Source organism: Desmodus rotundus, chromosome 6, assembly GCF_022682495.2.
Source record: "Desmodus rotundus isolate HL8 chromosome 6, HLdesRot8A.1, whole genome shotgun sequence".
Lineage (NCBI taxonomy): Eukaryota > Metazoa > Chordata > Mammalia > Chiroptera > Phyllostomidae > Desmodus > Desmodus rotundus.
In genome coordinates this window covers 10,299,141-10,312,310 of record NC_071392.1, presented here as the reverse complement: position 1 = coordinate 10,312,310, position 13,170 = coordinate 10,299,141, and the positions used below count along the sequence as shown (strand labels likewise).

The 13,170-nt window shown below is 47.9% G+C and overlaps 1 protein-coding gene across 3 annotated transcripts in view; it reads left to right on the top strand.

The window, feature by feature from the left end:
- The first annotated feature begins 340 nt into the window (after window positions 1-340).
- Window positions 341-13,170, top strand: part of WIPF3 (WAS/WASL interacting protein family member 3) — a 72,522-nt gene continuing 59,692 nt past the window's right edge. The window contains exon 1 of one of the 3 annotated variants that reach the window (XM_053926935.2): window positions 341-1,051. The gene's annotated coding sequence lies outside the window, so the exon portion shown is untranslated. The remainder of the gene's footprint in view (window positions 1,052-13,170) is intronic. The other 2 variants (XM_053926934.2, XM_053926936.2) reach the window with 2 other exon arrangements.

Here is a 13,170-nt window from a genome sequence, read left to right as displayed (position 1 = left end):
GCGCCTGGCTCATAGTACCAGCCGCTCAAACATCGCAGGGCTGAGCGAACCCTCCACGGACAACCTCCCGGCTCCTCCTCCTCTAGCCGGAGAGCGCAGGACAAGGGGGAAACGGAATCCTCACCGAACCTTCGCAGTGCCTAGAGGAATACAGCCAGCCTGGGACACAGGCTGCCCGCATCCTCCAGGGGCTTGAACGGGAAGTGGGAAAGGGATTTTCTGGTCAAACCCAGGACTTCGGGCTGATCAGACTTGTTTCAGTTTCCAACTACAGTCCGCTTCCTCGCCCCGTGGGCCGCGTCTGGAACAGCCCACCTCCCCAAGGCCACCCCCGCATTCGGGTAATTCACGCTCATCTTTCAGATCCCATCGACGTCAGCTCGTCCGGTGGCCTCCCCGACCTCCCCGCAGCCCGGATCAGGAGCCGCGTCTGTGGCCGCCCCCTCTTGGTTCTGGGCTGTAGTAGCCCAGGGGTCGGTTTCCCTCTCTAGACCGTGAACTCAGCGGGCGCGAGAGGCGATCCTGCCCTCTCTCTAGTCCCCACCTCTCATGGCACCGCCTGGAGCACAGGAAGGGTTCCAGATACTTCGGAATAAATTGAAGGCGTGGGGTGTCCCCGGAGCGGGGTGCTGGGCCGTGTGTCTCCCGCACCACAGCCCCTCCTAGGCCTCACTCTCTCCGCGGCTCAGACTTGGGACTCTCCGGCAGAGGCGCCCGTGGCTGGGACCCGCCTCCTTGATCCCGAGCGACCCCGCCCTCCCGCGGCGCGTCCCTGGCTGGAGCTCCGGGGCGGCGGCTCCAGGGCAAGAGCCCACGGAGCAGGTGGGGGCGACAGCCCCGCCTCCGCGTCCCGGCAGCACCAGAGCTGGCGGCCGGGGAGCGAGCGGGGCGCACCGAGCACAGCACAGAGCGCAGCCCGGAGCGCAGCGCGGCCGCAGCGGCGTCGCCGGGAGCTCGGGCGCTGCGGGACGGAGCCCGGAGCCTGCAGGCGGCGGCAGGGACGTCGGCCGCAGCTCCAGTTCTGTCCGACCCCAGGCACGGCCAGCGGCAGGTAGCGGCTCCACGCGCGTGTCCGGTCGGTGACTGAGGGTGGGGGGAAGGGCCATCGCGGCGGCTGCTCGGCCGGTCCCGGGGCGGAGTGACCCTCGGCGGGGACAGGGATACCCCGCGCGTGCCCGTGCCCGGTGGGCCTTCCCCCGGGGCCGTCGAAGAGGTGCCGCGCTGCTACGGAGCCCGACACCCTCCGCCCGCCCCTCTCTGCCTCGCGGGCCGGCGGTAACGGGATCGCGGAAGGAAGAGGTTACTGCGGGGTTGTCGGGTGGCTTCCCGCGACCCGACTGTCCAGTGAGCGGCCCCTAGCGCCAAGGCCGGCCGGCCTGACCCCTTCCCGAGCTCTCCCTTCCTGCCTTCTCCGTGTCACCCCCAGAACAAAAGGCTGGGGTCTCGCTGAGGCGGGGGCTGTCGCGGGAACGCTGGGGCGCAGTAAAGAACTAGGAAATCGCGGAACTGGAGGTGGCTTTGGGGACACAGAAACAGCCCCCCATAAGGAACCCGGTCTGGAGATGGGAAGTGACTTGCCCAAGGTCACAGAGCTCCTGGTGACCGGGCTGGGGCCGGGGCGCAGGTCTCGAGACTCCCCTCCCGGGGATCCAGAAATTTAGATGTGGCCACGAATGGGCTTTAAGGTCCTATGGAGGAGTTGGGAGGAGGTGGCCGAGACCCTCCTCTCTCCCACCCCTCAATGCACCCCGCAGGTGGCAGGGGCAGCAGGTTTGGGGGAGAGGGCACTGCGGGTCTCGGTGTGTGTGGGGAGCCCAGCCCGGCCCCCGTGGGCGGGCAGGCACTGGCTCGCAGGAACAGTGCCTTCTGGACGAGGCGTGCCAGCCGCGTGGTGGTGCCTGCGGCGGGAGCGGGGGCGACACGGGGACCGAGTGTGCGCTGCTCCCCGGAGGGAAGTTCTGCCAGGACGGGGCGGGGTGTGGGGTGGGGAGCGCTGCTCCCGCCCCCTCACCCCTACCCCTGTCCCAGGACGCAGGGCCAGCATCCCTGACACCGTGTTCTGTGACCCGCTGTGTTTGGAAGGAAAGTTACTCCGCAGCAGGAAGTTGGGCTGTCATTTCGCGTCTCTGAACCTCAGGTCTTGGCTGCAAAAGGAGGGCCTCGGTTCGACACGACCTGTGTGATTTAGAAAGTTCAGGCCCCTCTCCTCCTTTCCAGAATCTTCCCTCTCTTCAGAGGAAGGATTGGAAGTACATTCCTTGTGGTCAGCAATAATAGTTATCACTGGGACTCCAGCCTTCCCTGAGTATTTTTTCTTCAGCTTTAGACAAAGCTAATTGTGGCGATGGATGTCAGAGGAGGGGTTGCCTTTGGGCCTGGCAGTGACCTTGACAGGGCTGGGGGGCACTCCAGGGGTGCTGGGAGAACTCCCCACCTCCACCTTAGTAGTGGTCCCACAAGTGTACACATGTCAACATTTATGAAGTTATTCCCCAGAAATGTGTGCACGTGATTAGGTAAGTTTTTCCTCCATAAGAAAGTAAATAAAAATTGAATGCCCAAGTCTACTCTCTGTGGCAGCCCCCAGATGAGCACAGCTTTCCAGCCCATGCCTTTTAGAGATACATTTAAAAGCCACAGAAACCAAATCAGGGGGAAATAAAAGGAGAGGGAACAGAAGAACTTTGGGGAATTACAGGAAATGTAGTAGACACTGCAGGGGTCGGGGTGGGGGGGGGGGTGACCAAATGCCTTAGCATGCATCACCTCACATGATACAACGTAACTGTGGCCATGCCTTTTCACAGCTGAGAAAACAAAAGGTCACCCGGTTACATGCCTTGCTCAGAGGAGGCCGAGTTCAGCACCTGGGTGCCCAGACCTCGAATCCTTCACATGGAGTCAGGGCAGAGCCATCAGGCGGCAGAGACTTGAAGGCTGGCTCCCTGCCATGTCCCCATTTTGTTCCTTTCCAGGAGTCTCTTGTTTTCATATAATTGTGAGTGTGCGATGGTGTCGCACAGCCTGAAGTTAGCCAGCAGCAGAAGGGATGGAGGCAGCGTGTGTCTAAGAACATACAGTTTTAGGAACGGGAGGAAGCCAGCTGGTCCAGCCTGGCAACGCTCTTTTTAGGAGATTTATTGTTCAGAAAGCATATAGTACAGGTTGTGATTTTACAGTCTCTAACACACACACACACACAGAGAATAAATTAAGTAGCCTAGAAAAGGTCTGAGAAACCAAAATGTAACTAACTCTAGAAGAGAACATGTAGCATTTTCACCAGGAACAGTCAACTTCCCTACACTCTAGGATTTATAACTATAAGTTCATTAATGCTTAACTTCAAAATAACTACAAAAGTAACTCAGCAAACATTGTTATAAACACCCATGAAGTTTGGTGCAGAAGTATTTGGAACTTTAGGGTACAGTAACATAATACCTACAGGGGAATCTTGAGAAATGGGTCCTCACGTGTGGTCTTCTAGCCATTCTCTGCTTCTGCCTACAATTCAGAGTCTGGAGAAGTAGGACCGTGTTGGTTCTACCAGCCAGTTTCCTGTGGCAGAGTTGAACGTTTGTCTTACTCTTGGAATTATAACGTTTGGTTTGAAAATCCGGATGAAGTGGGGCAACTGACGAGGTCTCTCTGGACGAAGGCGCGCAGCCGAGCGCCGCCATGCGTGACGATGCGTGACCGTGTTATCTTTAGGAGAGTCTTGCCTTGTCGCCGCGGTGTTCCTGCCATCTGGCTGCTGGGATATTTAGAAAAGAGCCGTACTGTTTGACTGACTGCTGAGAGCATGACAAAACAGACTTGGAGAGCAGCTCTTCCATGTGAGCTAGGGTTGATGAGGCAATGATTAATTCCTTTTTCTTCAGTGCGCAACCGAAGAGACGCAGGGTTCCCAGCTGATGCAGGGCAGGTGTGCGCATATGTTTTGTCCGTGGCTTCAGGCAGCAACACACTGGAAACTCCCCCTTTACAGTAGACCTGTTCCTTAGACCTGTTCAAGCGGGAACCTGACCCGTTCCCTTATGCAGCTGGGGAATCGTGCCGTGCACCACAGTGGTGGCGTGCCAAAGAGATACAGTGAAGCGGAACAAGTGTGGCACAAGAGCCCGGCGAGCCTCTTGGGGGCCAGGCGCTGTGGAGGATGATTTTCAAGTGTATCTTGAAGGAATACTCATCCTGTGTGGGCGATGTATTCCCGCAAGACACTGATTCTGAGACGGTGCCATCCAGAAATGAGTGCCAGGCTGCTAGTGGACTGTAAGTCAGCTCCTGGGAGGAGGTAGGAAGAGGCAGGAGCCAGCCTCTGTCCTTGAGCTTCTGAGGCCACGTGTGTGCAAGTGCATGTGTGTGTCAGAGCAAACCACCCAGGCTGCCATGCACTCAGCCAAAGGCTCACGGGTACTGAACCCCTCGCGTGCCGGGCTAGGCTATGAGCTTTATACTATGTGTAAAATCACGAAACGGCCCTATCAGGGAGTTGATTCTTCTTGCTCACATTATCGGCTGGGACACAGAGGCCGAGAGCTAATCTGCTCTAAGAATGATCAGGTCACACCCTGCTCTGGTCTGCCGTCAGCCCACTCTGAACCCCAAGGTGCCCTTCACCTGTCTGACTTGCCCTTATTGCACCCGAGCTCCTGGGGGGCAGGTACGGGGTCCACTTCACCTCTGTTCCTAGCACCTGGGCCATGCCTGGCCATAATAAGTACTGAATGAATGAGTGAGTGAATGAATATTTTTATGACCCAAGATCAAAAGCCAATTATTTTTGGATTACCAGTCCTTTTGATTTTTCCTGCCTCATTCTGTCTGTTGATATGGATTCTCAAGCATCATCGTATGGACAAGGTGTATAATAGATCCTCCTTTAAAGAAGAAAAATGCTAAGCTCAGGCCTCTACTTCTTTTAGAAATTAAATATTTATTGTTTCTTCTTTTGTATGATTTATGTAATTCAGACTACCTGGGTTTGAATCTTGCTTCTGTCACTTGTCGTGTGGTTTTGGACACATTACCTAACTTCCCTGTGACTCAGCTTTCTCTTCTGCGAGACGGACATCACCACAATGGCACTTACCTCATATCAGGGCAAAGAAGGTCGGTTCAGCACTACGACAGTGCCTCGCTCATAGCAAGGTTCAATAAACTAGGGATTGCTTGTTATTATTATTATCTGATGCTTTAAAAAATCGTTTGCCTTAAATGTTCCCTGTTCCATAAAGCATGTGAGGAGCTTACAAAAACAGGTAGTAAACAACATAAAATTCTTAGATAATGAAACTGGAGCCAAGAGAACACACAGACTAGAAAATGAGACACAACCAGAGCTGTTCTAGAGAACAAGACTGTATCTGAAGACATAGGTATTCCCCAGAGATGCGTTTACTTGCAGGTCTAACTGGTTTCTAGAAATGGGATTAAAAATCTGTCAGAGCTTCCCAGTAGCCAAAACAAGGGGGAAAATACAAATAGTTGTTACTCGACCCACAGTGACCACCAGATAAAAACAGATCAGTTACCCAGCTTTTCCTGGTCCTGAAAACTGGGATAACTTCCCCCGATGGGTCTTCAAAGCAGTCACTGTCGCCATAGAGATCTAAGTCCTCAACCTGGTCCCTGCCTGAGGACAATGGAAACTTTGTGGAAGAAGGCAACAACGAAGTGTTCGCTACAATGTTACTGACTATAGGTCCGGAGATGTAATCCCAGACCCCAGCCCTGACCTCACTAAAAGCTCTCCTGCGAGGGGCCAGAAATCCGTGGTGCAAGGACGTGCTACTTCCTGTTTTTCTATGCACCTGAGAGAGTAGAAAGATTCTCTTTCTAAAGGTTATCATTCTTGTGAGAATCAGGTGAACAATTCTATTTTAAGAGCACGTGCGCTGGTTGAAGCCGCTGAAATGAGCCAGATTGGTTCCCTGATCCAGACAAAGTCCGAAGGGAGTCATCACGCACACACACACTCATTAGTAGACGCGTGTGTGCTGGGGAGTTTTCTTCTTCCTGGTAGTCCCATAAGTTCCCTTCAGCTGCCGTTTTATCACACCGTTTGGAGAAAGAAAACCCCAGTGCTCTCTACTATCTCTTAAGCCCCTTACTGCTTTCAGTATGTCTTCGTGGTAAGAATAAATAATATTTTATTTTAAAACTATTTTTAGTAATTGAAATAATGATCTTTTATATGTATATATGTATCTATATACATACACATGCACTAAAGATTTGGATATGTTGTGTATATATGTATATGACTTGCATCAGGATCGCATTCAGCAGCCAAAACAAAACAATGTACCCGTCAGAATCTGGCTTAAACAGATACAAGTTTAGTTGCACTGTGGAACTGGACTCCCAAGAAAAGCAGTCGAGGGCCAGTGCAAGAGGTCAAACGATGCCATCAGAGGATCACCTTAGCCTGTAGGACCTCATGCTAAATCCGGTTGCCTCGTGGCCACAAAATGGCTGCTGTGTCTCTGTGCTTACCTCTGTAGTATGGGCAGAAAGAAAAGGAAGGTGTAAAAGCCAAAGAGTGAGGGTCCTTGTATTGGGGAGGTGCTGCTGTTTTAATTCAGCCCTCCTTGGGGACTTCCACCTCATCTCATTGGCCAGGATGGTGTCACACGGTTACTCTAAATGCCTAACAGTCTGAGAAATCAAATATTTTTAGCTGAGCAAATTGCAACTGCTGCCACCCCTCCCCAAAATTAGGGCTTCTGCTATGAGAAAGAAGAGGGAATGGTGGTTGAGTCAGCGACCAGCAGCAGAATCGGCCACCTGACTGACTTCCATCATGAGCAATCCATGTCCCTGACTTTATTAGACAATACAGCAGGTGACTCAGTACCTTAAAATGTTATAATTTCCCAGTTCTCTATCCAGTCAGCATTGGAGAATGGTACACACCCGGCTGCCTTATGTCAAGATTCCCGCATCGCTAGCACCAGCCCTGCTTTTCTAAATTTCAGATCTAAATTTCCATTTGCCTAAAGCACCTCATGTGCTTCAGATTAAACTCACTTTTCCCTGCCCGTTCGCCCCCACACTGTCTCCTGTCTTCTTTATTTTACACTAGATTGTCTTGGCAAGGAGTCTTGGGGTTACCCCGGCCTCTTCCTCCCCCCTTATCCCAGACATTCAAACCAACATCCCCCTTGGCCCTATCCCATGGCCTGTCCTAATGCAAATAAATACCCATCTTCCATCCTGCGGATTGGCCCACCTATTTGCTGCTGCTTCTCCCTGTAATTCATTTGCCACATGTGATGCCCACAGTGCTACTGTCTTTAAAGCAAGAATATCTAATGCCATTCCTTCCTTTAAAAGACTACAAAATAAGGCTCAAACGCCTTGACAACCTGGCTCTGTGAGCACATGCTCATTGTCACCAGTTGCCACACGTACGCACACGGCACAGCTTTCTCTGCCCCCCACAACCCCCTTCAGGGAGGCCTGGCGCAGAGCTCTCCTTGCTTTTCACTTGTCCATAACCCAGGGAAGCAATTAAGTACTTATTTATGCATGTTTCCAAAGAATTTTGTGCTTCTATTAATATATTTTGTTCTGGATTCTGTTTTGCCGGATGTTAATCATGCTGCACCAGATTTTTTTAAGAATAAAATAAAATAACAGCCTTCTGAGATTAATGCACATACCCTGAACTTCACTCTTTGGAGGCATCCAATTCAGTGGTTTTTAGAATATTCAGAGTCACACAACCACAGCACCCTCTAATTCCAGACCATTTTCCTCACCCCCAAAGAAACCCGTTAGCAGTCACTTCCCATCCCTCTCCACGTGGCCCCACCCTCAGCCCTGACAAATCTACCCTTTATTTCTACGGATTTACCTATTCTGGACATTTTCTGTAAAAGGAGTCATGCAGTATGTGGCCTTTTGTGACTGGCTTCTTTCACCGAGCGTGACGTTTGGAGTTTATCCATGTTGTACTGTGTTTCAGCACTTCTTTCCTTTTGGTTGCTGAATACTATTCCACGTGACGGCCGTACTGCAGTTTCTGCATTCGCTGCTACCCTGACGGACATTTGAGTGCTTTCTAGATTTGGGCCCTTAGGAACAACCCTGCCATAAACACTCATGTGGAAGTTTCTGTGTGGGCGTTCGTTTTCATTTCTCAGAGTGGAATTGCTGGGTCTGATGATAACTGTTTAGCATTTCGAGGAACTTCCAAACTTTCCAACAGGGTTGTACCATTTGCCTTCCACCAGCGGTGTGTGAGGGATCGGCACCAGTTTTTTGTGTCTATCCTGGATATGGTTTCAATCTTTTCATTTCAGAGTCTTAAACATCCTTTTGTTTTAGTGTGTTTCTTATGAAGAAGATAGAGCTGATTTTTAAAGCAGTTTGAGTATTTCTGTCTTTTAGTAAGGGCGTTTAATACTGTGTTTAATAGTTATCGTGACTGACGTACCAGAACCTATTTTGTCCTGTTATATACTGTATGCTTTATCGTTACCTTTTTCTTTTTCCTTGTTTGCCTTTTCCTAGAAAAGCGCCCGCAACATAGTAACTTCCCATACATAAGAGCCTGGCACATAGTAACTTTCCGTACCTAAGAATGTAAACTATGGTTTGCGGACAGGAGCCATGTGTCCGTAGATTTACTTAGTCATCAAATACATGCACATTGATCACCGCGATCCCTGTGCCTGGTTGTGCTGCACGACTAGCAGAGTGTGTAACACAGAGAAGCAGCTCAGCAAATGTTCACTTGCCGGCTCCGCGCGGTCTGATGCGCTTATCAGAACAGCGACCCGGGCACGCAGGTTGGGGTCAGTTCACTGGGGCTGGGTACGGTTCTGTGATGTCCCAACTGTTTGACCTTGGGTGCATTACTGTATATCGTCGTTTCTTCATCTGTGAAATGGGATAATATCATCTGTCATGTCGAGTTGTTTCAGGGGATGAAAAACAATTAATGTAGACAACAATCGAAGTTCCTAGCACAGGTGATTCCCTTAGTGCGTGTGAATTATCGATGCGTTGGTAAACCGTTCCACAGAGCCTCTGCCAGCCGTGTACGCCAGTGTTAAAACATCGAGTGCGTTTACCCAGGGAATAAACTTACGGTAAAAAATGACATTGGCCCCTTTGTGATGTGTCTGGCATAAGTTATCGCTGCCCTACTAGAGCAGGGGACATTTTTTCCTCATATGCTAGAACCAAGCAAAAGGACTAAGGGTGTACTTTGTACCGCCTTTTAATGACAGAAATAGATTTTAAATCTGTAGTATTGCTTAAAGCCGTTGCTTTTTCTAACACCCTTTTAAACTTTTAAATGAGACATTTTTCTTCAGTCGTGCTGCTTGCTCTCCAGCAAATGACGGAGCTTCAGAAGTAGGTAATGTAACTGCCCCAAAACAAGGCAAGCAGGAGAACATTTTTCCCGAATTTAAAATGCATTTCCCCACATTTTAACAGCTTTTGCAGGACTCTTCCCCCCGCCCCACCCAAATGTGTACTGCCTAAGGTTTTAGAAGTTCACCTGCAGACTGACAGGGGTCAGTGACGGCTGGAACCAGCGCACAAACGGTTCATGCCTCATGGACAGTCCTGCACTAAAACTGTCCCCCGCTGTGTGCTGACTGCGTGTTAAGAGAGGATCAAACCTTCGGAGTTGTGGGTTGGTGTGAAGAGAAGGCTTTTACTCTGCCCTTGCTATTTTCTGAGCACCTGGGTCAGTCACCTCGGACACTCGTGGGTGGCTGTAGGGGTGATGGTCAGCCGTCTTGGAGGTCTGCGTGCAGGGCCAGCCCTGGGAGGCCTGGGGTCAGCTCTCAGTACCGTTCCTTACGGGCTCGGCCGCTGGTCACTGAGCGAATGCTCGAGACAAAGTTATATTTTTCTTTATTCATTTGTATTTACTTTTTAGATGTGGAGAGGTCTCCTACTTCATATTGTGCAACACATTTTTTAAAATATTGCTTCACAATAGTCCCCAAAAGGCAACCCAGAACTTTTATTTTTTAAATTGGTCTTCAAACAGGTAATAATGCAGGCATACTTCAAACGCGTGAGAAGGACATGCAAGTCTTTCTCATACCCCAGTCTCAGACCCTCTGGTTATACATCCTTCCAGAGATATTTCAGGCATGTATACACACAAGCATGTATGCGTATATGCATCTCATATATATTGTTCACGTAATGGGACCTGGAGATCCTTCCACAGCGGCGCGAGTAGGACTACCGTGTTCTTTCCAACAGCCACCTGGTGTGCCACGAAAAGGTATGAACCGTAATTTCGTAACCAGTTCCCAGCCAATGGCTATATAGGTTCTACCCAGCCCTTTGCTATTAAAAAGAATGCTGCAATACACATTATTTCTCACAACTGTATCAGCGAGATAAATTCCTAGAATTAAAAGGCGTATTTTTAATTTTTGATACATTTGCTTATCACCCTTCACGGAAAATAACATTAATTTATATTGCCACCAGTAACTACGAGGGTCTGGCCCCTGCGCTCTCTCCACCCCGCCTTCATCGCGTCTTGGTCTTGGCCTGTGGAAGTGAGAACCAGTGTCTGAGCGTGGTTCTGACTCGCGCCCTCGTTCCGAGTAAGGTTGAAAGGCCGCTTGTGCTTCCTCCTCTGTGAACGGTTTGCCCGTTGTTCATTTTTCTGCCGTGTGACTGATCGTTATTAGGGCTTTGTGGCAACACCTTAAACAAGAAGTGAAGGAAAAGGGCCATTTTGCTGTAATTTTTATTGTGCTGTAATTTTTCCCTGGTTTGTGATAGGACTTTCTTTGTTAGTGTAATCGTCCCCCAATTTGTGGTATGGCTTTTGGCTTTGTTTATTGTGGTTTTAGGTCTGTATGTATGTGCTTATTTTTGCAGAAACCTTTCCCTTTATGGCTTTTAGAAAGACTTTTCTGACTTTGAGAACTTAAAAAAATCCTATATTTTGTTCTAGTAGGATTCTAATGTCCTTCTTTAAAAAATTAGAATTTTTATCCCTTTGGAATATATTTTAATCTAAGACACGAGATCCTTACATGGTTATCTAACTTTTTCCCCAGATTGCTACCCAATTTTCTCAATAACTTTAATTAATAGCGTATCTTTTCCACTTATATGCAGCATCTTTCTTTTTATCGCAGCCAGATTTTCCAAAAATTAGGTCAATTTCTAAACTCTTTGTTCCATTCACCTCACTGCTTCTCCATATAATAGTACCAAATTTTTAAAATAAATGTGGCTTTATAATTTATTTAATATCCAGTGACTTTAGTTTTCCATGTGAACTTTAAAATCACCCTGTCCAGTTCTTCTTAAAAAAGTTATTTTCATTGTGATCACATTAAATTTATAAATATAAAGAACATGAGTAGTTGTGTGATATTTAGTTTTCCTAACTAAGAATAAAATATAGTTTTCAATGTCTTCACTGTGTCTCAGTAAAGTTTTAAAGTTTTTTCATGTCATTTCATATTTTGTTAAACTTACACTTAGGTAGGTTTTTAACAAGTTGCTATTGTAAATACAATTGGTTCTTCATTATATTTTCTAACAGTAGTTGTTTATATGCAGGAGTACTTCTGAATTTTGTTTATTGGTTTTGAAGAGCCACCTTTTCACATTCTCTCATTGTTTGAAATAACTTTTCTGTTGATTCTCTCAGGTTTTCCATGTGTATTGCCATATCATCTTGAAAAAAAATGATCATCGAACCTCCTTTCCGAGTATTACATATTTTATTTCTTTCTCTTACCTAATTAAAATGACTGCCACCTTTAGGATAATGATACACAGCAGTGGCAGTGGGGACAGCCTTGTCTTGTCCCTGACTTTCATTGGAATTTATTCTTTCCTCATTTACCGTGATGTATTTTGAGCTGTAAACATAACAGGAGAGGATCTTATGATTGTTTTCTTTTGTGCTTGTGCTATGGTGAATTCATCAGTAGATTTTCTAGCACTGAAACATCCTTGCATTTAATTACTACTTAGCTGATACGCATTATTTTTAATGTGTTGCTGAATTCTGTTTACTTATACTTACTGTTTTTTCCCTCAACATTCATAAATGAGATTGATCAGTAGTTTTGTTTAGTTTGTTCTGTTTTTCTCAAGTTTGGGGCTAACCGCTACATGGTAATTGACCGCTCCTTAGAGGATGGGTAGAATTCAGCCTGAAACCTGTCTGGACTTCATGCTTCTTAGGGGTTTATCTCTGACAACTTCTGCTTTTTCTTCTGTTTAGATTTCTCCATGTCTTGGCCAGTTTAATAATTCATATTTTCCTAGAAGGTTATCCATTTTGATCCAAGATTTCTGATTTCTTTGTCTAGATTTAAGTGAAATTTCTTCATATCTTCCATTGCTATCATTTATTTTCCCGTTTTCATGCCTTATTTTGTATGTTTTGTGCTTTCTCTTTCTCTCTTCCTCATTTTTGATTAGGTTAGATAATTACTTAGATTTTTTTTCTGTCTTTCAAAGAATACGTTTTTGGATTTATTAGTTTTGTTGGCAGTGAAATGGTACCAGAATGTTACTGGCGATTGGACCTCAGCTCAGCAAACTTGGTACTTGAGTTCTGGCTAACAAAAAATTCAGAGCCAACACTCAAACTCTAAGAGAAAGTTTACTTAAAAAGTCAAAAAGGTAGAAGTGAGCCGTAGAAGAAATGGGCTCAGGAAACAAGTTACAGAGGAAATAAAAAGCTACAAAATCCCTTGGAATTTAGGAGAAAGAGAGAGTCAAGGGAAGCGTTCCTGGGTGAAGGCAGTGGGGAGAGGCACTGGTGCGCTCCATAGAGAGAGCCTCATTGGGTTCTTTGGCTTGAAGGCTTTTATCTGGCCCCCAAAGGATTTCAGGGGAGAGTCCAGTGAACGATCCAAATGGAATGCGAATCAGTGTTCCAGGTGTAATCTTTCAGGGCCTTGGTCTCCACTGATTGGTTGGTACAGTGTGTGGGGGGTGGTCATTAGTCAATGCAGCTGATCCTGATGTCAGCCATGGAGTCTCTGTCTGGTTTTGCTGCCTTTCCGGGCCTGGAGCCCAAACACGACTGAGGCCTGGATGCATTTGATGCAGGTCAGAACCTCACTGTCCTGGGGGCTCCATGCCTGAGGGCTATGCTGTGGCCCCCTTGTCCGTTCTGTCTCAGGGTATCTAACCTGCAGGACC